The sequence below is a fragment of the Canis lupus genome, chromosome 23, assembly GCF_048164855.1.
Source record: "Canis lupus baileyi chromosome 23, mCanLup2.hap1, whole genome shotgun sequence".
NCBI classification, from domain to species: Eukaryota; Metazoa; Chordata; class Mammalia; order Carnivora; family Canidae; genus Canis; species Canis lupus.
In genome coordinates this window covers 51747767-51771850 of record NC_132860.1, presented here as the reverse complement: position 1 = coordinate 51771850, position 24084 = coordinate 51747767, and the positions used below count along the sequence as shown (strand labels likewise).

Sequence of the window (24084 nt, the reverse complement as noted above, 5' to 3'; positions counted from 1 at the left end):
ATTATGAAAATTATGAGGAAAACTTACAGTTTGTACAAATGAATAGTTTCCGCTTCAAATTATTAGCTTGTCTATGCTATGAAAGGGGACTTCTTTCTGGTTTCAAAAATATTTGCTATGGCAGTAAAAACAAATATGTATTTAGATGATTGTTGGGAATAATTTTGAGAATGTTGTTTTAATCCACTATCTGAGGTTGTGAGCTAAATTATAAATAATGCAATATAATCAACCCCACCTGTGGAATGGGTCATGTCAAACTGATTACTTTAGCTAGTCAAAGCTGAGTAGCAAACCAAATGTTTGCAGAAAGTTAAAGTGTCACTTTATGAAACTTGGTCATAGGTAAAGGATTTCTGAAAACATTGGCCAGATAAAAGTATAAGTATAGACACTAAAGTTAGTCAGATGCTAAGCAAATATTTGTAATATGAATGTGACCCATTGCACAGGAATCTGAGTTAGGTGTGGCACCACACCACACATTCCTGTGAATGCTTAACCAAATCCTTGACTTCTAGGATACTTGCTAAATGTACATGTTTGCACTTACATCCTTCATATGATGCTCCTCATCCCTGCTTACCTGCTTACCAGCGTTCCTAGGTTCAGAAATCTGTCAGGAAGTAGGAAAGCCTGCTACTTTTTGTTTTTTTGTTTTTGCTTTTAATGTTAATCCTATTTTAAAGAAAAAAACAAGTTTTCCATCCATTCAGTTCATTCAAGAAATAATTACTGTGCACCCATTATTTGCAAGGCATTTGCCTAAATTCTGCAGATACAGCAGCAATGACCCAACACAAACAAAATCTGTCCTTATGAAGCTCAGGTATTAGTGTTTTGGTTTATAGGAAGTTATACTTAACTCGGAAAGCTACTGTTTTAGTACTAGGCAGTGAGAGGCAGTTGCTAGGAGGGTCCTCATCAGGCTGGATATTCATTAGAATAAACGTCAATCCATCATCTCTAAAACAAAAGTCCATTAAAAGCCCCTCTTCTAGTTCTACAAAGACTTCATCCGTATGTATTCCGGAAGTGATTATCCTGTCTATGAACTCAGCACCTTGCTCTAAGACTTCTTGTTATGTGTTTACTCAATTTCTTAATTGACATTTTGCTATAACTGAAACTTGAAAGAAAAAACATGGCAAGAATCATCAGATCAATCAATTTTGTTAACTCATTAGCAGTTCAGACATAGAAGTGACAAGCCAATATAATAGTTAATATTTAAGGAACACCACCTGATAAAAAAATGAGCCTCTATTACATACATAAAATCTGAAGTGAATATATGTATATATCCATGTATATATTTTAAATGAGTATCATTTATATATCTTAAGTAGATATATATAATCTTAATATATATCCATATACAAAGTAATGCATATAAAATATGATCTATATCTCTTAATTGTAGATATATATACATATGTATACAGATACATACAGATACAAACCCACAGATTTTACTTAAACCTCTAGCAACCCTCCTTTTACAACCAAGACAATGAAACTGTAGCCGGAAGAGGTTAAGTAACTGCCCAAGTCATACAGCTATTTAGACCTGAATCCAAGTACTCTGTACTCCAGGGTCTGTTCTTAACAGCAACACTGTCATGCCTCTGTCTACTGACCGCAATGATTTTGGATCTTCTACGGATTTCACCTTACAGTTTGTATTGCTCTTCCCTTTCACTATCACAAATGCAAGTGTAGATGTCTAAAAACCAGGCACTAGTAACAAAAACACTCTATTCCATGGGAAATAACAAGGATTTATTAATACCAGGACACATAACTGAAAATCAGCCTAGTAATAATTCCTCAGGTAATAGTCTTATATATAAGCAGAGCTCTGAAGTGGAGTTCTTCATTTGAAGTCAGGCAATCTTGATCGAAGAATAATACACCAAGAGGCATGATACCTTATATCACAAGCTAGGAAAAATACATAATTATTGTTACTAGCATTTGGAAGGATCATCATTGTGAGAGCTAAATGCCCCAAAAGTTAAAATTAAATTTTTTGCACCAACATTTATTCTGAGTTGGATTAAATACCTTAAAGTCTAAGGAGTCCTGAACAGAAAACATGGAAGAAAAGTAACAAGTATGATTTTTGCTCTATGTTTAACTTCAACAACACTGCAATTTTCTTCTAAAGGTGCTTTAAATTTTAAATCAATTCTATCTGGGCACTGTATCTACAGAGAAATATGATCTTTTAAGTTTCTCATGTTAACAAGGACATTTTTAGGTTCTGCAAAGACTCGAAAAGGTTGATAATCCATATCAATATTTCAGACATTTTGGTGTACTTAACTTTGAATATTTTATCAATATTTGACATTTCATGTTTCAACTCAGCAAAACACAACTTAGAAAAGTATGACCTGTCCTTTGTTATTTAATGAATGTTTCTAACTGGTTAATCCTATCCTTTTGAAAAACTAATTTTCCCATACTGTTTTGAAATAGACTCCATTGACATAATGGACCTGGTTCTATTTAAGAGGGCTGGTGAAGAATTTTGGTAGACTGTTTTGGTTCTTTTTCCACTTCCATAATACACTTAAAAATCAATATACTTAGAAAGGAAGTTATAGTCATGCTACAGACTTGGAGTGATAAATAAATCATTGTATTGTAATATCTGAAAGCATTTTAATAAAATCAATTTTTGTTTATATTAAAAGGCATTAAAAACACTTTAGATTTTAAATTAATTTTAAATATACTATCTCCAATATGTTTTCCAACATTGTTTAATGGAACTAAGCTCCTTTACTGAGGGGAAATAAAAGAAACACTCTTTCCCTCCCTCCATCAAACACATGCCTCAGTTTATGCTGAAGAGAAAGATGGCTGTAAAAGATGATGTTGTTGTGTTGCCAGGTTTTTTATTTTCTTTCTATTCTTAGACTTGGTACCAGAGGAACCAACAAAAGCAGCAATTGTTTGTGTGGACTTCTATTCATTAGAATTTGTCTCATTCTGATTTTTAACATTGAGGTATGAAACCATCACAGAGGCAGTGGCTTCTAGACACTAGCAACCCAATTGTAAATTAAACTGGGATGAGTGCACCGAATTTTTCCCTTGAGACTTTTTCTCTTAATATAAAGAGAACATAAATTTAGAGACTTTTCCCCTTAATTTTTAAATTCTCTTTGCAGAAATGGTCTATTTTTAGGTAGCCCTTAGAGGGAAAGAGAAAGAAAGAAAGGGTGGGAGTGAGGGACTGGTCTTTGACATACAGAAAGATTTGATTTTCGTCTTATAATGACTCCATTAGAATGCAAACATCACATGGACCAACTTTCCCATTTGGAAAAAATGAATTTTTACCATGGTTAAGGAGAGTCCAGGTTTGAAAGAAAGCTGGTTAAACTGGTTAACATCCAGTTCCATCCCAGGCAGGAATTACTTACATGACATCTCTGACAGATGGTTTCTCAACTCAGCTTGGACTATTCAAGGCAGTATTAATTATGTTTTTCATGCAAAGACTGAATGAGGGGAAAGCTGTCAACAGCTGAGCTGATAAAACCTACTCTCTGTCAGTGAAGGAAAAGGCTTTTTTCAAGGCTTTCAGGAGCTAACATATCTTGTGTATTGCACATTGCTAATGTATTGCTTAATACATTGCTTGTGTATTGGAATGAAACGTTTTATAAGACACTCTTTTCTTGTCATTAAAAAATCAGTGTTTCATTCTTTTATCATGATACGTATGGTCTTACATCTTTCCAAATGATGCCTTCATTCACTGAGTCTAAGCAGCAAGGCTTTGAGAACTTTGAGAGTAATTGACATTATTTCAAAGAAAGAGGAAAAAAGAAACATTGGCTGTAGATAGAGGAGTTGAAGGTTAAATGGTAAGGACCCTGCTTGGGTTGCTGGAGTCTCAATGTGGCTGGACCCAGGAAAAGCCTTTGGTTGCATCTCAGGGCTACCTACAGAATGTCAACTGGGGGACTTTCCTGATAGTTTCCTCTGGCAGGCCTAAACAGCTGCATTAAGAAAGGAATTGAGAGGCCACAGGTGTCACAGAAGCAAGTAGCTAGCCAGGAAGGATGAAAGATGCCAATCAGAAGAAGAGAATTATATATTAAAGGGAAAGCTAGCTCCACTTTTGATGGGATTCCAACAGACAGTTATATCTGAGATACTTTATTAACATATTATTAAGATCCATGATGAAAATAAGACTTGTTTCACAGGATCTCAGATTCAGAACTTTAAATATTTGAAAGGTAGTTGTTGTTGGAGAAAAATGGTATTGAGAAGAATATGCAGAAAGTTTACATCATCTCATTTTGATTACCCACTAACTTTTAGATACTAAAGCAAAATTAAATATGCTGTTGTACATTTCTGAGGGAGAACTATTTTAGTCTTAACCTTTTATTAGAAACAATGAATGGACAGGAAGATAAAATAAATAAGAAAATTCCCTGGAGTACATCAGAGCAAGTACTCAGATCCTAAGTACTCAAAAGCAAATATTTAACAAAATTTATCATTGTTCTTACTTGTAATGAGGATATTTTCAACAAACAAAACAGAAACAAAAGAATAATAAAGGCATTAATAGGAGATATAATGAAAAGGATAGTATTCAGTAGCTTTAGAGAGCCCATGGATTATCTTTCTATGTAAAATAATTCAGATTACCAATGTTTTTCTAGGTCTTTATATCATGTAAGATTTGAATTAAAAGAAAATGTTGAGTTCATGAAATACTGTACACCCTTAGTTTGGTGAGGTATCAAAATGTGTACTTTATTATGTTAACATTTATTCAGCAAATTTTCTGAGGGTTTTTTTTTTTTGCATGTGTAATGATGTGATTGGACATACTATAAAAGTTTTAATAATGTGCTTTTAAAGTCTCTACAAATGTACAAGTAAACAGTCCACAACTTACTAAAACCTAAAATTATGGTATTTCAGGGGCCGGCTGGCTTAGTTGGTAGAGCATGTGACTCTTGATCTGGGGTTGTAAGTTCGAGCCCCACATTGGGTGTAGAGATTAATTTAAAAAAAATTAAATCTTAGGGAAATAAAAATAAATAAAACCATGGAGTTTCAGAATTTGAGGAGAGAACTAAAGGTCATCTAATTTAACTTCCAGACAGTAGAATAATTCTTTCTAGATCCTCTTTTACAGGTGTCGTCCACTCTCTTCTTGATCACATCCAATGAGATTATGATACTTACTCAGCTCTCGCAGGCCAAGAGAGCTGAGTCAGTATCATTTCTTTGTTCTATTGTTTTAGTTGCTAGAAAGTTCTTAACAGTAAGAGATATCTGTAATTTTCACACTTTTCCCAAGTTTTCACCCATAGAAAGAGGACCAAAGGTTTGAAGAAAGTTTCCAAGTGTGTCTTAATTGTTTTACTCCAGGTGAAATATCCAAGATCTTTCAGCAATAGATAATAAAGTGTACAATTAGAAAATTATTATCGGGATCCCTGGGTGGCGCAGCGGTTTGGTGCCTGCCTTTGGCCCAGGGCGTGATCCTGGAGACCCGGGATCGAATCCCACATCGGGCTCCCGGTGCATGGAGCCTGCTTCTCCCTCTGCCTGTGTCTCTGCCTCTCTCTCTCTCTCTCTCTCTGTGACTATCATAAATAAATAAATAAAAAATTAAAAAAAAAAAAGAAAATTATTATCTACTTCAATCAGGGCACTTTATTTCTGCAAATGGGAACAACATTAAGAACTATTAGCTTTTTTAGCAGCTCTGACCACTTAATTGTTTCTTTTCTTTTTTTTTAAGGACATTTATTTATTTGAGAGAGGGAGCAAGCTTGGGGGTAGGGGAGGGGCAAAGGGAGAGGAAGAGAGAGTCCTAAGAAGACTCTGCACTGAGCATGGAGCCAGGCTTGTGATCTCAAGATTCTGAGATCACCACCTGAACTGAAACCAAGAGTCTGACTGATGTTCAACTGACTGTGCATCCCAGGTTAACCCCACTTCAATTGTTTCAATTGAACTTTTATTTCTCCAAACACCCCAAGTCTCTTGTAAACTGCTGTTAAGCCCATGATCACTTTGTGTATATGCACATTTGTATAAAAATAATTGGCATGGATCTGTGCTATTCCCATACTCCATGAATTGGCTTGAAGGTGAATGATGGAGAAATGAAGGCAAGTTGAGTGAAGAACAGAGAATCGACCATTGAATTCACTCTTCATTTCCTTCATTCCTCTGATTTTCCTACTCTCATTTTGAGAATGAGCATTTGTCATTCTTATGTTTTCTCCACAGTTAGGAAAGAACCTAGCACAGAGCCGTACTCAAATTTTGTTGTTGATGATGAACTTATCTGAGCTTTCATGTCAGACAATTCAATAGTGGAAGCAGGAATTAGGAATGTGCCACATGGCTACATGGCCACACAGGACATTAATTTATGGAACATACACGAGACTCACCACGTGCCTAGAATTAGGTGGAATTTGCTTAATCTCTCCTCTCCTTCCCTCATCTGTTCAGCAACTTCTTTTGTCAGGTGCAGAACTCTATAAGAGATTTTAGCTACATTATAGATTAAAATTTGTAAGCTATTTATAGACCCTAAGTACCCTTTGAAATGTTATTTTGGAAATATGAATTTTAAAAAACCGACGTGCACATGAACTAGTTGGTGGTATAAGTATTACTACATGACACTTCCCTAAAGACTGTCTTGCTCAGTTTGCAGCTTACTGATACCTGTCTTGATTTTTGTTGGTTTTTTTGCTGATGACTTTCTGGATTTTGGCAATTTTTGAATAAAAAAGAAAAACAAAATTCAAACTTAGTTATATTTAGAAAATTGCTGCTAGTGACAGGTGGTAAACATTTATGTTTATTATCTATGTATCTGATCACTTCTTGGTATATTTCCAACTCCAAATATTATTGACAGATTGTATTAGTCAGGATTCTTCAGAGAAACAGAACCAATAGGAGATATATATGTATAGGTAGACAGATATTGTGATAGATAGATACAGAGATAGATAGAGATATACAAAGAGAGAGGCTTATTATAAGGAATTGGCTCATACAATTATGGAAGCTGACAAGTCCTGAGACCTGTGGGGTGAGTCTACAAGCTGGAGACCCAGCAGGGCCAATGGTGCAAGTTCTAGTCTGAGCCCAAAGACCTAAGAACCATGAGAAACAATAGTGCACCTTCAATTCAAGACTGGCAGGCTCAAGATAGGAAGAGCTGATGCTTCAATTGGAGTCTGAAGGCAAGAAAATACCAATGTCCCAGCTAGAAGGCAATAAGGCAGGAATAATTTCCTTTTATTCAGAGATGGTCAGTCTTTTTGTTCTATTCAGGACTTCAGCGATTGCATGAGGCCCACCCACATTAGGAAGGACAATCTGTTTTACCTCATCTATTGATTTAAATATTAAACTCGGGGCACTTGGGTGGCTCAGTCACTGAGCATCTGCTCAGATCATGATCCCGGGATCCTGGAATCGAGTTCTGCATCAGGCTCCCTGCAGGGGGGAGCTTCTCCCTCTGTGTATGTCTTTGTCTCTCTGTGAGTCTCTCAGGAATAAAATGAAATCTTTAAATATATATGTTTATATACTATATGTCAGCCAGAAATATCTTCACTGAAATATTCAGAACATTTGATGAAATATTCAGGCATCCTTGCCTCCGTCCAGTTAAGACATAAAATTTACCATCATACAGAGCAAAGCAATTGAACCAAAGGATTAAAAATGAGCATAAGGAAAATTGAGGAGGGATAATTCACTCACCTGTTCAACAAATATTTAAATGTGTATTGTGTGTTGAAAGCCAAAGGAGACATAGATAATTCTTCTTCTCATGGAGCAAAGATACAGATTTTAAAACAAAATTTTATGTCAGAGAAAGATGCTATTGGAGGAGAAATAACAGACTGCCACCTAGACTGAAGAACATGGTGGCAAAACTCTACAAAGAGGGTCCAGGATGCTAAAGGTCCTGGCAAGAGTGAGTATTAGACACTGAGTAACTCAAAGCCCATGGAGTATAGATTAAGAGAGTAGTATAGCAGGGTGAGTGAGAGCTGAGCTAGAAAGGTAGGCAAAAGGCAGGTCCTGAAGCCTTCCTGGCACATTAGAGTAGGAGAACCATTTCCTAAGGGTGTTGACAAGTTACTTAGAGAGTTCAAACAGACAAAGGACTGATCCTCTTTGCATTTTTGAAAGGAAACCGAGAGAGGACAAGATGAGAAATAGAAAAAGCCAGCTATGGGGCTATTATACAAAAAAGTGAGAGGGGCACCTGGGTGGCTCAGTGGTTGAGCATCTGCCTTTGGCTCAGGTTGTGATCCCGGGGTCCCTGGATCAAGTCCCACATCGGGTTTGCTGCAGGGAGCCTCTTTCACCCTCTGCCTGTGTCTGTGCCTCTCTCTGTATGTCTCTCATGATGAATGAATGAATGAATGAATGAATGAACAAAAAATAAATAAATCTTTAAAAAAAGTGAGAGATGGATGCTGGGCTGGGCCAGGATTGATGGTGGAGATGGACTAGCATAATACATCTGAGAGACACGTAAGAGACCCAGCAGATGGTGTGTGGTGATTAGATGGTTGTGCAAGGAGAAGGAGAGAAGCAGATGCAGTTGGCTGAGAAGTGACTGTAGACTCAGAGCCTTGAGGACCTCCCAAAGCAAGTGATAAGAGGAAGTCTGCAAGAGATGCAGGGATAAATGGTCAGATAAGCAGGTGGTCCAGAGAATGTGGTTTGGAAGACAACAGAAGAGAGAGAAGGAGGATGTGTTCAGTATCATTAGATTGAGCTTGAAATTAAAGCAAATTAAGAACAGAATCAATGACCATTGTATTCCAAGATATTCAGGAAGAGGAAGTGTAGGCAGGGATCTGAGATGTGAAACTGAAATATACTGAGGGTTGCAACCTGGGAAAATGATGATGGTGGTATATGTGACTGGTCTGAAAAGTGGCTGTGGGGGCACCTGGGTGGCTCTGTCCACTAAGCCTCTGGCTCCTGGTTTCGGCTCAAGTCATGATCTCCTGGTAGGGGAGGGTGGGGAGATTGAGCCCCATGTGGAGCATCACATAGGACTCTCTGCTGAGTGGAAGTCTGTCCCACTCCCCTGTCCTCTGTCCCTTCTTCCCTACCCCACCCCATCCACATGTCTTTCTCTCTCTCTCAAATAAATAAATCTTTAAAAAAATGTAAAAGCAGAGGGAAAGGACTGGCCTGTAGGCAAAGAGAGGTAAAGGGTCAAGGGAGAATTTTTTATCTTCTAAATCGGGAGATTTGTTCATATATAAATGTTGCTGGGAAGGAGCCAGTATAGAGGTTGAAGGTACAAAAGGAAGGAGATATTAGATCTCTGGTTAAAGTAGGTTTAAGAATAATTGATAACTATGAGTGATGAGAGCTCACTATTTGTTTTCTAAGCATGACATGTATCAGTTTAATTCCCACAGCAACCTCCTCATAGGTACTATAATTATCTCCATTTTTACACATGCTGTTATTGGCACATGGGGTAGTTAACCACCTTGCCTGAGGTCACGAGAGGTAGAGCCAGGACTTGGGCCCAGGCAGTCTGGATCCCAAGCTGCATTCTCTGAACACCTACATAGTCAAATGGAGGAAAAACGTAAAGGGGCAGATAGAAAGGGAAGAAGAACCTGGGATTGGCTCTACACTGAATGTCCATGCTGCCCATATACAATCTAATAAACTAGCCAGAGAATGCATCTGAAACCAGTTCTACTCAAAGAGAATTCAGATGCTTATCTGTTGACTAACTTTTGTATTTTGGATTCAATTATAGATTTGTTTATTCAGTAAAGACTTTTTGAGCACCTACTATTTAATAGGCACTGAAAATGCTCTGGGATTAAAAAATGAGCAAATCTAGGAATGCCTGGGTGACTAGGTCAGTTAAACATCTCCCTCTGGTTCAGACACGATCCCTGGGTCCTGGGATCGAGCCCTGAGTCCATTGGACTCTCGGTGTCTCCCTCTCCCTCTGAACTTCCCCCCTTTCTTTGCTCTTCCTTGCTCTCTCTCAAATGAATGTATAGAAAAAATCTTTTAAAAAATATGAGCAAGTCTAACATGGACCCTACCCTTGATACCCTAACTTATTGTATTACTCAGCTCAGGCTGCAGACTGGTGCTGTGAGCAGCAGAAACTTATTTTCTCTGTTCTGGAGGCTAGAAGTCCAGGATCAAGGTCCAGCAGGATGGGTTTCGCGTGAGAGTGCTCTTCCCGGCTTGCTGACGGCTGTCTTCTCACTTGTCCTCATATGGCAGAGAAAGAGCAAGGTCTCTGGTGTCTCTTCCTATAAGGACCAATCCTATCAAGATCAGAGTCTTACCCTTATGATCACATTTAAACATTACCTCCAATAAGGCCCTGTCTCCAGATATAGTGACATTGAGGGTTAGGGCTTCAACATATTCATTAGGGAGGGGAGGAGGGGAGATAAAATTCAGTTCATAGTATATATTCTTAGCCAAAGGAAAGAATATCTTTTTTAAATCCAGAAAATTGTATATTACTTTGGAGGCTGTATGCAAATCAGACAATTTAGACGCAATATCAGAAGGAAAGGCAGTCTCCTAGGAAACTCTTGGCAGTTTAAATGTTTCGTAGGTTCCTTCTTCAATTAAAGCAGAGTACAGTAAAGGGACATATCCCTTGAGTCACCCCATGTAGTAGAAGTCATCTGCCTTCCCAAAACACTAGAGGTAGACTGAGTGAAAACTTTTTGTTGGAGCAACTGGGTGAAATCCTGGAGCATAAATAAATCCCAGATTTTAAACTTCACCACACAAATCACATTTTGGGGGATAATATGTTTAATTTCATGGTAAGAAATTCTGTCGAGGGTCAACTTGCTGCCCCCAAGTAGTTGAAGTAGGTCAATGGAAACTTCTCAAAAATGGTAAAGGTCAGTGAATGGCCTTTCTACAAAAATAATTTCTTTTCCAATACTAGACTTTCTTGAATAGGCTCATTCACTAAATCAGATAAATGTTGATAAATAATTTGATAGTCAGCTTTACACCAGGATGAACCAATAGAACACTTGTTTTGTTTTGTGCTTTGGCCTTTTATAAAACACAGTTGGGAAAAGGTTGCCCTAAATGGATCAACTAACATTCAGCCTATGCCATGACTCACTCTGATCTTCTTACTGTTGGAAACTCTACAACAAAAGCACTCTTTTTGCCCAGGATTTAAATGTGTTAAAAAAGTTTCTCAAATTTAAGAGTAGTTGAGATTCCTCCTTTTTACATACCTTACATGCAGCCAGGAACCCAGAATCTCCTCTGAAATTGTCATTTACGTTAATTTCTTTCCATTCCCTCAGCCTCCAGAGCAAACAGAAATCAACTGTAAGGGTCTCATACATTACTACCCTCACCCCAATTTCTGTACAGTTCCATGTCTAAACTAATCTTAGAAGAGAGTGTCAGGAGCTCCATCTTCTACTGTATACCTAACACCTGTAGTGACTTTAGCAAAGCAACATCATCCATCATATTAAACAGTTTATTTTTTATGTTATTGCTTTATATTAATATATAGATGCATTTCAGTTTTATCTTCACGAAGAGCCATGAATACAAGGTTTCATCCCCATTTTTTTAATTCATTATTTAATATCCCTGATAATTTTTTCTCCCTCAAGGACATTTCTGTAAGTTTCTTTCATGCAAGTGCCAGAAACATACTTTCTGTAATTTCCAGTTTTCATATACTGTTTTGTAGAAGAGCTTGGTACTTCAAAAGGAGGCATTTTTTTAAAGGTTTTTATTTATTTATTCATAAGAAACATACAGAGAGAGAGGCAGAGACATGGGCAAAGGGAGAAATAGGCTCCCTGCGGGGAGTTTGATGTGGGACTCCAACCCTGGACCCTGGGATCACGACCTGAGCCAAAGGCAGATATATGCTCAAACACTGAGCCACCCAGGTGCCCTGAAATAACAGAATTTAAAGACTGGTGCTGGCAAGTTCCAGGACTTGGAGTAAGCAAATAAGCAGAAGCCACACTTCCAAGCAAGGTACACTGTCTGCTTTTCATCCTCTGTTATCATCCCTCAGGCTGCCACAGGCTACGTTTTGGAATGTGCATTTTTAGTAGAAGTAAGACAGCCCTCCTAATTGCAGCTTGCAAGAAAGCACTAGGACCAGAACTATGTTAAGGACACTTTCCCAGGAGGGCACAGATGTTCTGGGTGAAGCTCAGGTCTAATAGTTATGAATCCTTCAGTGGATCCATATTTTTTTATTCCAGAAAGTGTGTGTATGATCTGACTCTGAGCCTATGTACAGACGTACATGGGAGATCTAACAAGGGAAAGTCCTGTTACCTGACCTATTTCCACATTGTCTAAACCAAAAGTGAAAAATCCATTTAGCCATAGGCTATAGAAATACAAATAAGAAAGATTTACAAGTAGAATATCTCTGACTAGATTTATGATTGTAAAAAAAACACTGTTTTTCTCCTTGTTTTTCTTATCTGAGAGTTGAAAGATATCCACTTTAAAACAAATACAGCATCATAGAAACATAACTTATTATATTACCTAATAAATAATAAATGGAAACATAATACTTATAATATATATTAATAACTTTTTTTTATTTCTAATTTATTTTTTATTGGTGTTCAATTTACTAACATACAGAATAACCCCCAGTGCCCGTCACCCATTCACTCCCACCCCCCGCCATCCTCCCCTTCTACCACCCCTAGTTCGTTTCCCAGAGTTAGCAATCTTTACATTCTGTCTCCCTTTCTGATATTTCCCACACATTTCTTCTCCCTTCCCTTATATTCTCTTTCACTATTATTTATATTCCCCAAATGAATGAGAACTTACAATGTTTGTCCTTCTCCGACTGACTTACTTCCCTCAGCATAATACCCTCCAGTTCCATCCACGTTGAAGCAAATGGTGGGTATTTGTCATTTCTAATAGCTGAGAAATATTCCATTGTAAACATAAACCACATCTTCTTCATCCATTCATCTTTCGTTGGACACCGAGGCTCCTTCCACAGTTTGGCTATCCTGGCCATTGCTGCTATAAACATCGGGGTGCAGGTGTCCCGGCGTTTCATTGCATTTGTATCTTTGGGGTAAATCCCCAACAGTGCAATTGCTGGGTCATAGGGCAGGTCTATTATTAACTCTTTGAGGAACCTCCACACAGTTTTCCAGAGTGGCTGCACCAGTTCACATTCCCACCAACAGTGTATGAGGGTTCCCTTTTCTCCGCATCCTCTCCAACATTTGTTGTTTCCTGCCTTGTTAATTTTCCCCATTCTCACTGGTGTGAGGTGGTATCTCATTGTGGTTTTGATTTGTATTTCCCTGATGGCAAGTGATGCAGAGCATTTTCTCATGTGCGTGTTGGCCATGTATATGTCTTCCTCTGTGAGATTTCTGTTCATGTCTTTTGCCCATTTCATGATTGGATTGTTTGTCTCTTTGCTGTTGAGTTTAATAAGTTCTTTATAGATCTTGGAAACTAGCCCTTTATCTGATAGCTCATTTGCAAATATTTTCTCCCATTCTGTAGGTTGTCTTTGAGTTTTGTTGACTGTATCCTTTGCTGTGCAAAAGCTTCTTATCTTGATGAAGTCCCAATAGTTCATTTTTGCTTTTGTTTCTTTTGCCTTCGTGGATGTATCTTGCAAGAAGTTACTATGGCCGAGTTCAAAAAGAGTGTTGCCTGTGTTCTTCTCTAGGATTTTGATGGAATCTTGACTCACATTTAGATCTTTCATCCATTTTGAGTTTATCTTTGTGTACGGTGAAAGAGAGTGGTCTAGTTTCATTCTTCTGCATGTGGATGTCCAATTTTCCCAGCACCATTTATTGAAGAGACTGTCTTTCTTCCAATGGATAGTCTTTCCTCCTTTATCGAATATTAGTTGCCCATAAAGTTCAGGGTCCACTTCTGGATTCTCTATTCTGTTCCACTGATCTATGTGTCTGTTTTTGTGCCAGTACCACACTGTCTTGATGACCACAGCTTTGTAGTACAACCTGAAATCTGGCATTGTGATGCCCCCAGAAATGTTTTTCTTTTTTAAAATTCCCCTGGCTATTCGGGGGTCTTTTCTGATTCCACACAAATCTTAAAATAATTTGTTCTAACTCTCTGAAGAAAGTCCATGGTATTTTGATAGGGATTGCATTAAACGTGTATATTGCCCTGGGTAACACTGACATTTTCACAATATTAATTCTGCCAATCCATGAGCACGGAATATTTTTCCATCTCTTTGTGTCTTCCTCAATTTCTTTCAGAAGTGTTCTATAGTTTTGAGGGTATAGATCCTTTACATCTTTGGTTAGGTTTATTCCTAGGTATCTTATGCTTTTGGGTGCAATTATAAATGGGATTGACTCCTTAATTTCTCTTTCTTCAGTCTCATTGTTAGTGTATAGAAATGCCACTGACTTCTGGGCATTGATTTTGTATCCTGCCATGCTACCGAATTGCTGTATGAGTTCTAGCAATCTTGGAGTGGAGGCTTTTGGGTTTTCTAGGTAGAGTATCATGTCATCGGCGAAGAGGGAGAGTTTGACTTCTTCTTTGCCAATTTGAATGCCTTTAATGTCTTTTTGTTGTCTGATTGCTGAGGCTAGCACTTCCAGTACTATGTTGAACAGCAGTGGTGAGAGTGGACATCCCTGTCTTGTTCCTGATCTTAGGGGAAAGGCTCCCAGTGCTTCCCCATTGAGAATGATATTTGCTGTGGGCTTTTCATAGATGGCTTTTAAGATGTCGAGGCATGTTCCCTCTATCCCTACTCTCTGAAGAGTTTTGATCAGGAATGGATGCTGTATTTTGTCAAATGCTTTCTCTGCATCCAATGAGAGGATCATATGGTTCTTGGTTTTTCTCTTGCTGATATGATGAATCACATTGATTGTTTTACGGGTGTTGAACCAGCCTTGTGTCCCAGGCATAAATCCTACTTGGTCATGGTGAATAATTTTCTTAAAGTACTGTTGGATCCTATTGGCTAGTATCTTGTTGAGAATTTTTGCATCCATGTTCATCAGGAATATTGGTCTGTAATTCTCCTTTTTGGTGGGGTCTTTGTCTGGTTTTGGAATTAAGGTGATGCTGGCTTCATAGAACGAATTTGGAAGTACTCCATCTCTTTCTATCTTTCCAAACAGCTTTAGGAGTATAGGTATGGTTTCTTCTTTAAACGTTTGATAAAATTCCCCTGGGAAGCCATCTGGCCCTGGACTCTTGTGTCTTGGGAGGTTTTTGATGACTGCTTCAATTTCCTCCCTGGTTATTGGCCTGTTCAGGTTTTCTATTTCCTCCTGTTCCAGTTTTGGTAGTTTGTGGCTTTCGAGGAATGCGTCCATTTCTTCTAGATTGCCTAATTTATTGGCGTATAGCTGTTCATAATAGGTTTTTAAAATCGTTTGTATTTCCTTGGTGTTGGTAGTGATCTCTCCTTTCTCATTCATGATTTTATTAATTTGAGTCTTCTCTCTCTTCTTTTTAATAAGGCTGGCTAATGGTTTATCTATCTTATTAATTCTTTCAAAGAACCAACTCCTGGTTCTGTTGATCTGTTCCACAGTTCTTCTGGTCTTGATTTCATTGAGTTCTGCTTGAATCTTTATTAACTCCCTTCTTCTCTTGGGTGTAGGATCTATTTGCTGTTTTCTCTCGAGCTCCTTTAGGTGTAAGGTTAGCTTTTGTATTTGAGTTCTTTCCAGTTTTTGAATGGATGCTTGTATTGTGATGTATTTCCCCCTTAGGACTGCTTTTGCTGCATCCCAAAGATTTTGAACGGTTGTATCTTCATTCTCATTAGTTTCCATGAATCTTTTTAATTCTTCCTTAATTTCCTGGTTGACCCTTTCATCTTTTAGCAGGATGGTCCTTAACCTTCACGTTTTTGAGGTCCTCCCAAACTTCTTGTTGTGATTTAGTTCTAATTTCAAGGCATTGTGGTCTGAGAATATGCAGGGGACAATCCCAATCTTTTGGTATCGGTTCAGACCCGTTTTGTGACCCAATATGTGGTCTTTCTGGAGAAAGTTCCATGTGCGCTTGAGAAGAATGTGTATTCAGTTGAGTTTGGATGTAAAGTTCTGTAGATATCTGTGAAATCCATCTGGTCCAGTGTATCAGTTAAAGCTCTCGTTTCTTTGGAGATGTTGTGCTTAGAAGACCTATTGAGTATAGAAAGAGCTAGATGGAAGTCACCAAGTATAAGTGTATTATTATCTAAGTATTTCTTCACTTTGGTTAATAATTGATTTATATATTTGGCAGCTCCCACATTCGGGGCATATATATTGAGGATTGTTAAGTCCTCTTGTTGAATAGATCCTTTAAGTATGATATAGTGTCCCTCTTCATCTCTCACTACAGTCTTTGGGGTAAATTTTAGTTTATCTGATATAAGGATGGCTACCCCTGCTTTCTTTTGAGGACCATTCGAATGGTAAATGGTTCTCCAACCTTTTATTTTCAGGCTGTAGGTTTCCTTCTGTCTAAAATGAGTCTCTTGTAGACAGCAAATAGATGGGTCCTGCTTTTTTATCCAGTCTGAAACCCTGCGCCTTTTGATGGGGTCATTAAGCCCGTTCACATTCAGAGTTACTATTGAGAGATATGAGTTTAGTGTCATCATGATATCTATTCAGTCCTTGGTTTTGTGGACTGTTCCACTGAACTTCTTCTTAAAGGGGAATTTTAAGAGTCCCCCTTAAAATTTCTTGCAGAGCTGGTTTGGAGGTCACATATTCTTTTAGTTGCTGCCTGTCTTGGAAGCTCTTTATCTCTCCTTCCATTTTGAATGAGAGCCTTGCTGGATAAAGGATTCTTGGTTGCATGTTCTTCTCATTTAGGACCCTGAATATATCCTGCCAGCCCTTTCTGGCCTGCCAGATCTCTGTGGAGAGGTCAGCTGTTACCCTAATACTCCTACCCATAAAAGTCAGGGATTTCTTGTCTCTTGCTGCTTTAAGGATCTTCTCTTTATCTTTGGAATTTGCAAGCTTCACAATTAAATGTCGAGGTGTTGAACGGTTTTTATTGATTTTAGGGGGGGATCTCTCTATTTCCTGGATCTGAATGCCTGTTTCCCTTACCAGATTAGGAAAGTTTTCAGCTAGAATTTTTTCAAATACATATTCTGGCCCTCTGTCCCTTTCGGCGCCCTCGGGAACCCCAATTAAACGTAGGTTTTTCTTTCTCAGGCTGTCGTTTATTTCCCTTAATCTATCTTCATGGTCTTTTAATTGTTTGTCTCTTTTTTCCTCAGTTTCCCTCTTTGCTATCAACTTGTCTTCTATGTCACTCACTCGTTCTTCCACCTCGTTCACCCTCGTCGTTAGGACTTCTAGTTTGGATTGCATCTCATTCAATTGATTTTTACTTTCTGCCTGATTGGATCTAAATTCTGCAGTCATGAAGTCTCTTGAGTCCTGTATGCTTTTTTCTAGAGCCACCAGTAGCTGTATAATAGTGCTTCTGAATTGGCTTTCTGACATTGAATTGTAATCCAGATTTTGTAACTCTGTGGGAGAGAGGACTGTTTCTGTTTCTTTCTTTTGAGGTGATGTTTTCCTTCTAGTCATTTTGCTCAGTGCAGAGTGGCCAAAAGCAAGTTGTATTGGGAAAAAGAGAAAAAGAGAGGAGAGAAAGAAGGAAAGAAAAGAGAAAGACAAAAAAAAAAAGGGAAAAAAAAAACGAAAAAAAAAAAGAAGAAGAAACAGAGAAAGAAAAAAAAGGAGAAAAAAAGGGGGTGGGGGAAGGAAACAAATCAAAAAGCAAAACAAAACAAAACAAAAAGAACCACGGGGGAGTATCTTCTGATTCTGTGTACTTTAAGTCCCTTGGCTTCTCCTGGAAGTTGTCAGTCTAGCTGGTGTTCTGGGGGAGGGGCCTGTTGTACTGATTTTCAGGTGTTAGCTGTTGGGGGAGCTGCTGTGCCCCTGCCTGGTGCAGGGCTCAGTGGGGGTTGTTTACCCCATGAGGCTGCAGGAGGAACAGCCCCAGTGGCGGGGCCAGCTCTGGAAACCTGGATTCAGCTCCGGCAGGAACTCCGTCTGCAGGGCCTGGAGGCTCCGGGGCGGGCCGCTGATCTGCTCAGCTCGGGGCAGGAGCTTCCTTGCTGTCCTGGGCCCTCCCGGCCTCTGCCTGTCCCGGGGGAGGCCGGATCCTGGGCTGTGTCCCGGTGCTCTGTGCTCCGGAGCCTGTGCTGTTGGATTCGCGCTCCCGCCCCGCAGCCCCCTCCGCGGAGCCGCCGCCCGAGCCCCTCCGAGCTGCTCCTGGAACCGCGCAGCCCCCTCTGCACGGAGCCTCTTCCTCTGCCTGAGCCCCTCCGAGCTGCTCCCGCCCCGCAGCCCCCTCCGCGGAGCCGCCCCCGAGCCCCCCGAGCTGCTCCCGCCCCGCAGCCCCCTCCGCGGAGCCGCCCCCGAGCCCCCCGAGCTGCTCCGGGTCCCGCCGTGCGCGCTGCAGCCCTTAGGGAGCTCGGGGCGCTCTCCCGGGGCGCAGGTGTCTGTCAGTGTCCCCGGGAGCCCGAGGGCATCCCCGCCCTCCTGGGTTCTGCTCCACCTCCCCGCGAGCCCCTTTCCCCCTGGAAGGTCGGTGCAGCTCCTGCTCCTCCGGGACGGGGCTCTCCTGTCCTGGGGACACTCGCCCCGGCCCCTCCCCCTTGGAGGCCTTTTGTGTCTTTATTTCTTTTTCCCCATCTTCCTACCTTGATAGATGCGCGAACTCTTCTCACTGTAGCATTCCAGCTGGTCTCTCTTTAAATCTCAGGCCGAATTGATAGATTTTCAGTTTAATTTGAAGGTTTTCTAGGTAATTTGGTGGAGACAGGTGATTTGGAGACCCTACTCTTCCGCCATCTTGCTCCTCCCCCCTATTAATAACTTTCTTGTATTACTCTGGGGCTTCTTTTGATTACCTTGCATAGCATATTAACTGATTTATACAGTTGAACTAATTTACATGTTTTAGAAGACGAGCATATCTTAAAGTAATATGCTTAAAGTTTTCAAACAGAAATTTGCAGTCTTTCATCTTTTAAAGTCTCCTTGCTCTCTTTTTTGAATGTATTTATCATTCAGTGGCCTATAAGAAATGGTTACATTAGCACATTATATAGCATGTTTTAAAAATCTGTCGTTATAAATTTGTGGAGTATGGATACGGTTTAACTTAAGGAATATTAATTTGGAATAAAATTGATTTGTGTATTTTTATCATTCAATGTAGTCTAAGAGCAAGACACTTTAATACTCAGAGTTACTATTGAAAGATATATATTTACTGTCAGCATACCTATTCAGTCCCTGTTTTTGTGGATTGTTCCCTTGAACTTCCTCTATTACAGCATCCCCCTTAGTATTTCTTGCACAGCTGGCTTTGTGGTCACATATTCTTTCAGTTTCTGCCTATCTTGGAAGCTCTTTATCTCTCCTATTCTAAATGAGAGCCTTGTTGGATACAGTATTCTTGGCTGCATGTTCTTCTCATTTAGGACACTGAATATATCCTGCCAGCCCTTTCTGGCCTTCCAGGTCTCTGTGGAGGGTTCTCCTGTTATGCTAATACTTCTCCCCACAAAATTTAGAGATTACTTGTCTTTTGCTGCTTTAAGGAAATTCTCTTTATCTTTCGAATTTGCAAGTTTCCCTATTAAATGCCAGGTGTAGAGCAGTTTTTATTGATATTGGGGTGGGAACTATCTATTTACTAGGTCTGAATGCCTGTTTCCCTCCCAAATTTAGGGAAGTATTCAGCTATGATTTGTTCAAATACGTATTCTAGGCCTCTGTCCGTTTTTGAGACACTCAGTAACACCAGTTAAACGTAGATTTTCCTTTCTGAGGCTACTATTTTTTCCAGTAAACTATCCTGTTGACCTTTTAATGGTTTTCTCGTTTTTCCCTCAGTTCCCCTCCGTGCCATCAACTTGTCTTCTATGTCACTCACTCGTTTAATTGATTTTTAATTTTGGCCTGATTAGATCTAAATTCTGCAGTCATGAAGTCTCTGGAATCATTCACGGTTTTTTTGAGAGCCACCAGTAGCTTTATAATTGTGCTTCAGAATTGGCTTTCTGACATTGAATTGTAATTCAAATTCTGTAACTCTGTGGGAGAGAGAGCTGTTTCTGATTCTTATTTGAGGTGATTTTTTCCTTCTAGTCATTATACTCAGTGCAAATTGGCCAAAAACAAGTTGTATTGGGAAAATGAGAAAAATAAGAGAAAGAAGAAAAGAAAAAGAAAGAAGAAAAAAGAGTAAAAAGAAAAAAAGAAAAGAAGGAAAAAAGAGAATAAAATAAAATAAAAAGGGGGGGGGTACGCAAACCAAAATCAAAAGACAAAAAACAAGGGGGAGTATCCTCTCATTTTCTATACTGTAAATCCCTCGGCTTCCCCTGGAACTTTCCAGTGCTTCTTGGTCAATAATTTGTTTTTCCCCCTGTCCGTCTAGCTGGTCTTCTGTGGAAGAGGCCTGTTGTGCTGATTTTCCGGTGTTAGCACTTGGGGGAGCTGCTCAGCCCCCTCCCTGGTGCAGGGCTCAGTGAAAGGTTTTTAACCTCTTTTTTTTTTTAATAAATTTTTATTTATTTATGATAGTCACACAGAGAGAGAGAGAGAGTGGCAGAGACACAGGCAGAGGGAGAAGCAGGCTCCATGCTGGGAGCCTGAGGTGGGATTCGATCCCGGGTCTCCAGGATCGCGCCCTGGGCCAAAGACAGGCGCCAAACCGCTGCGCCACTCAGGGATCCCAGTTTTTAACCTCTTTATCCCTCGAGGCCACTGTGGGCCTCAGGGGGGGTTGTTTATCCTGTGAGGCCCCAGGAGGAACAACAACAGTAGAGGCGGCCAGCTCTGGAGCCCTGGAGTAAGCTCCCGCAGTAGCTATGGAGCTTGCAGTCTGCAGAAGCCTGGATGCTCTGGGGGCAGGGGCCGCTGATCTGCCCAGCTTGGGGCAACCCGGCGGCAAGAGTGTCCTTGCTGTCCTGAGCCTTCCTGACTTCTGCCTGTCGAGGGGGAGGCGCTGGATCTTGGGCTGTGTCCCTGGAGCACTGTGCTCCCAGGCCTGAGCTGTTGGAATCGTGCTCTAGGCCTCCCAGCCCCCTCCATGTGGAGCCTCTGCCCCAGCGCATTCTGAGCAGGTCCCAGGGCGGCGCAGCCCCCTGTGTGGAGCCCCTGCCTGAGCCGTTTCCGATCTGCACCCAGGCCCGTGCAGCTCCCTCCCAGTGGAGCCGCTGCCTGAGCCGCCTCAAGCTTCTCCAGAGCCCTGCCATATGCACGCTGCAGCCCTTTAGGGAGCTCAGCGCGATGTGGGGCCCGCTCTCGCTGGGGCGCTGGTGCTCTGTTACTGTCCCAGGTAGGTTGAGCGCATCCTGGCGCCTCCTGGGATCCTGCTCAACTCCCGGGAAAATTGGTGAAACCCCTGCTTCTCTACGACGGGGCTTTCGTGTCCTGGGGACACTCCACGTGGCCTTAGCCCGGGTCCTCACGGGGCCCCTCCCACTTGGATGCCTTTTGTTTCATTATTTCTTCCCCAACCCCGTCTTCTTACCGTGATAGAAGAGTGAACTCTTCTCACTGTAGCATTCCAGCTGTTCTTTCTTTAAATCTCAGGCCGAATTTGTAGGTTTTCAGGATGATTTGAAAGTTATTTAGGTAATTTAGTGGGGACAGGTGACTTGGGGACCCTACAGTTCCACCATCTTTCCCCCTCCTACTCTGTTTTCCGTTTAAAATTGTTTCTAGGCAACGGTATCGGGGGTCAATGAGAAAGCCGTCTGACATCGCCCACCTGAGCTACATGGTGATTGGCCACCTGATCCAGTCCACCCCGAGAGCCTCCGTAATTGGCCAAGGCATGGCGTGACATCACAGAAGGGCGCTCTGATGCACTTGGGCTGATATAAAAGCATGAAAACCACTCAGGAGCTGCTCCAGGGGCCGCACAGCCTCCTCCCCATGGAGCTTCTGCCAGAGCCACTCCTGAGATGCTCCTGGGGCCGAGAAGACCCTCCGTGCAGCGCTGCCGCCTAAGATGCCTCCGAGGTGTTCCCGTGGCCAAGCAGTCCCCTCCCCTCGGAGCCTCCGCCCGAGCTGCCTCCATGCTGCGCCCGGGACCACTGAGGGGGGGGGGCACTCCAGCCATTTTCGGAGCTCTGTCCTTGGTCCTTGGCACGCTCTCCCCATTTCCTATGTTCGTGACCCCTGGAACCCGGGGGCTCCCATGCCCCTCCTGGCAGATGGAGAGCTCCTTAGTTATTGTGGGAGCTGACTCCAGGGCTGCAGAGTTGGCCCCCATCACAGTGGTTGTTCCTCCCGGGGCCTCACGGGGTAAACTACCCCCACTGAGCCCGCACCAGGCAGGGGGCAGAGCAGCTCCCCCAAGTGCTAACACCTGAAAATCAGCACAACAGGCCCCTCCCCCAGAAGACCAGCTAGACGGACAAGATCCAGAGGAAGTCAAGGGACTTAAAGTATACAGAATCCGAAGATACTCCCCCGTGGGTTTTTTCGTTTGTTTGATTTTCCCACCCTTTTTTTTCTTTCTCTTTTTTCTTTTTTCTTATTTCTTTTTCTCTTTTTTTCCTTCTTTCTCTCTTTTTCTCCTTTTCCCAATACAACTTGTTTTTGGCCACTCTGCATTGAGCAAAATGCCCAGAAGCAAAACCTCACCTCAAAAGAAAGCATCAGAAACAGTCCTCTCTCCCACAGAGTTGCAAAATTTGGATTACAATTCAATATCAGAAAGCCAGTTCAGAAGCACTATTATAAAGCTACTAGTGGCTCTAGAAAAAAGCATACAGGACTCAAGAGACTTCATGACTGCAGAATTTAGATCTAATCAGGCAGAAAATAAAAATCTATTGAACGAGATGCAATCCAAACTAGAAATCTTAACGACGAGGGTTAACGAGATGGAAGAACGAGTGAGTGACATAGAAGACAAGTTCATGGCAAAGAGGAAACTGAGGAAAAAAGAAACAAACAAAAGACCATGAGGATAGATTAAGGGAAATAAATGATAGCTGGAGGAAGAAAAACCTATGTTCAATTGGGGTTCCCGAGGACGCCGAAAGGGACAGAGTTCCAGAATATGTATTTGAACAAATGATAGCTGAAAAATTTCCTAATCTTGGTAGGGAAACAGGCATTCAGATCCAGGAAATAGAGAGATCCCCCCCTAAAATCAATAAAACCGTTCAACACCTCGACATTTAATAGTTAAGCTTGCAAATTCCAAAGATAAAGAGAAGATCCTTAAAGCAGCAAGAGACAAGAAATCGATTGACTCATTTCACTCAGCATAATACCTTCCAGTTCCATCCATGTTGAAGCAAATGGTGGGTATTTGTAATTTTTTTTTATTTGTAATTTCTAATGGCTGAGTAATATTCCATTGTATACATAAAACACATCTTCTCTATCCATTCATCTTTTGATGGACACCGAGGCTCCTTCCACAGTTTGGCTATTGTGGACATTGCTGCTATAAACATCGGGGTGCAGGTGTCCCGGCATTTCATTGCATCTGTATCTTTGGGGTAAATTCCCAGCAGTGCATTGCTGGGTCATAGGGCAGGTCTATTTTGAACTCTTTGAGGAACCTCCACACAGTTTTCCAGAGTGGCTGCACTTGTTCATATTCCCACCAACAGCATATCACATCCTTTCCAACATATGTGGTTTTCTGTCTTGTTAATTTTCCCGACTCTCACGGGTGTGAGGTGGTATCTCATTGTGGTTTTGATTTGTATTTTTCATGGACAGTGATGCAGAGCATTTTCTCATGTGCTTGTTGGCCATGTCTATGTCTTCCTCTGTGAGATTTCTGTTCATGTCTTTTGCCCATTTCATGATTGGATTGTTTATTTCTTTGCTGTTGAGTTTAATAAGGTCGTTATAGATCTTGGAAACTAGCTCTTTATCTGATACGTCATTTGCAAATGTCTTCTCCCTTTCTGTAGGTTGTTTTTTAGTTTTGTTGACTGTATCCTTTGCTGTCCAAAAGTTTCTTATCTTG

General features: G+C 40.9%; 1 long non-coding RNA gene across 2 annotated transcripts; it reads right to left on the bottom strand.

Annotated features, from left to right (window-relative positions):
* Window positions 1–1733: 1733 nt before the first annotated feature.
* Window positions 1734–21851, bottom strand: LOC140615227 (uncharacterized). 2 transcript variants are annotated; one of them, XR_012016019.1, is made up of 4 exons: window positions 21616–21851; window positions 10152–10340; window positions 6453–6539; window positions 1734–1944 (listed from the first exon to the last, which is right to left on the bottom strand). It is a non-coding gene; the product is annotated as an uncharacterized lncRNA (long non-coding RNA). The 2 variants fall into 2 exon arrangements; XR_012016020.1 differs by having other exon boundaries at window positions 1736–1944; window positions 10157–10340; window positions 21616–21850.
* Between the last annotated feature and the right edge of the window lie 2233 nt (window positions 21852–24084).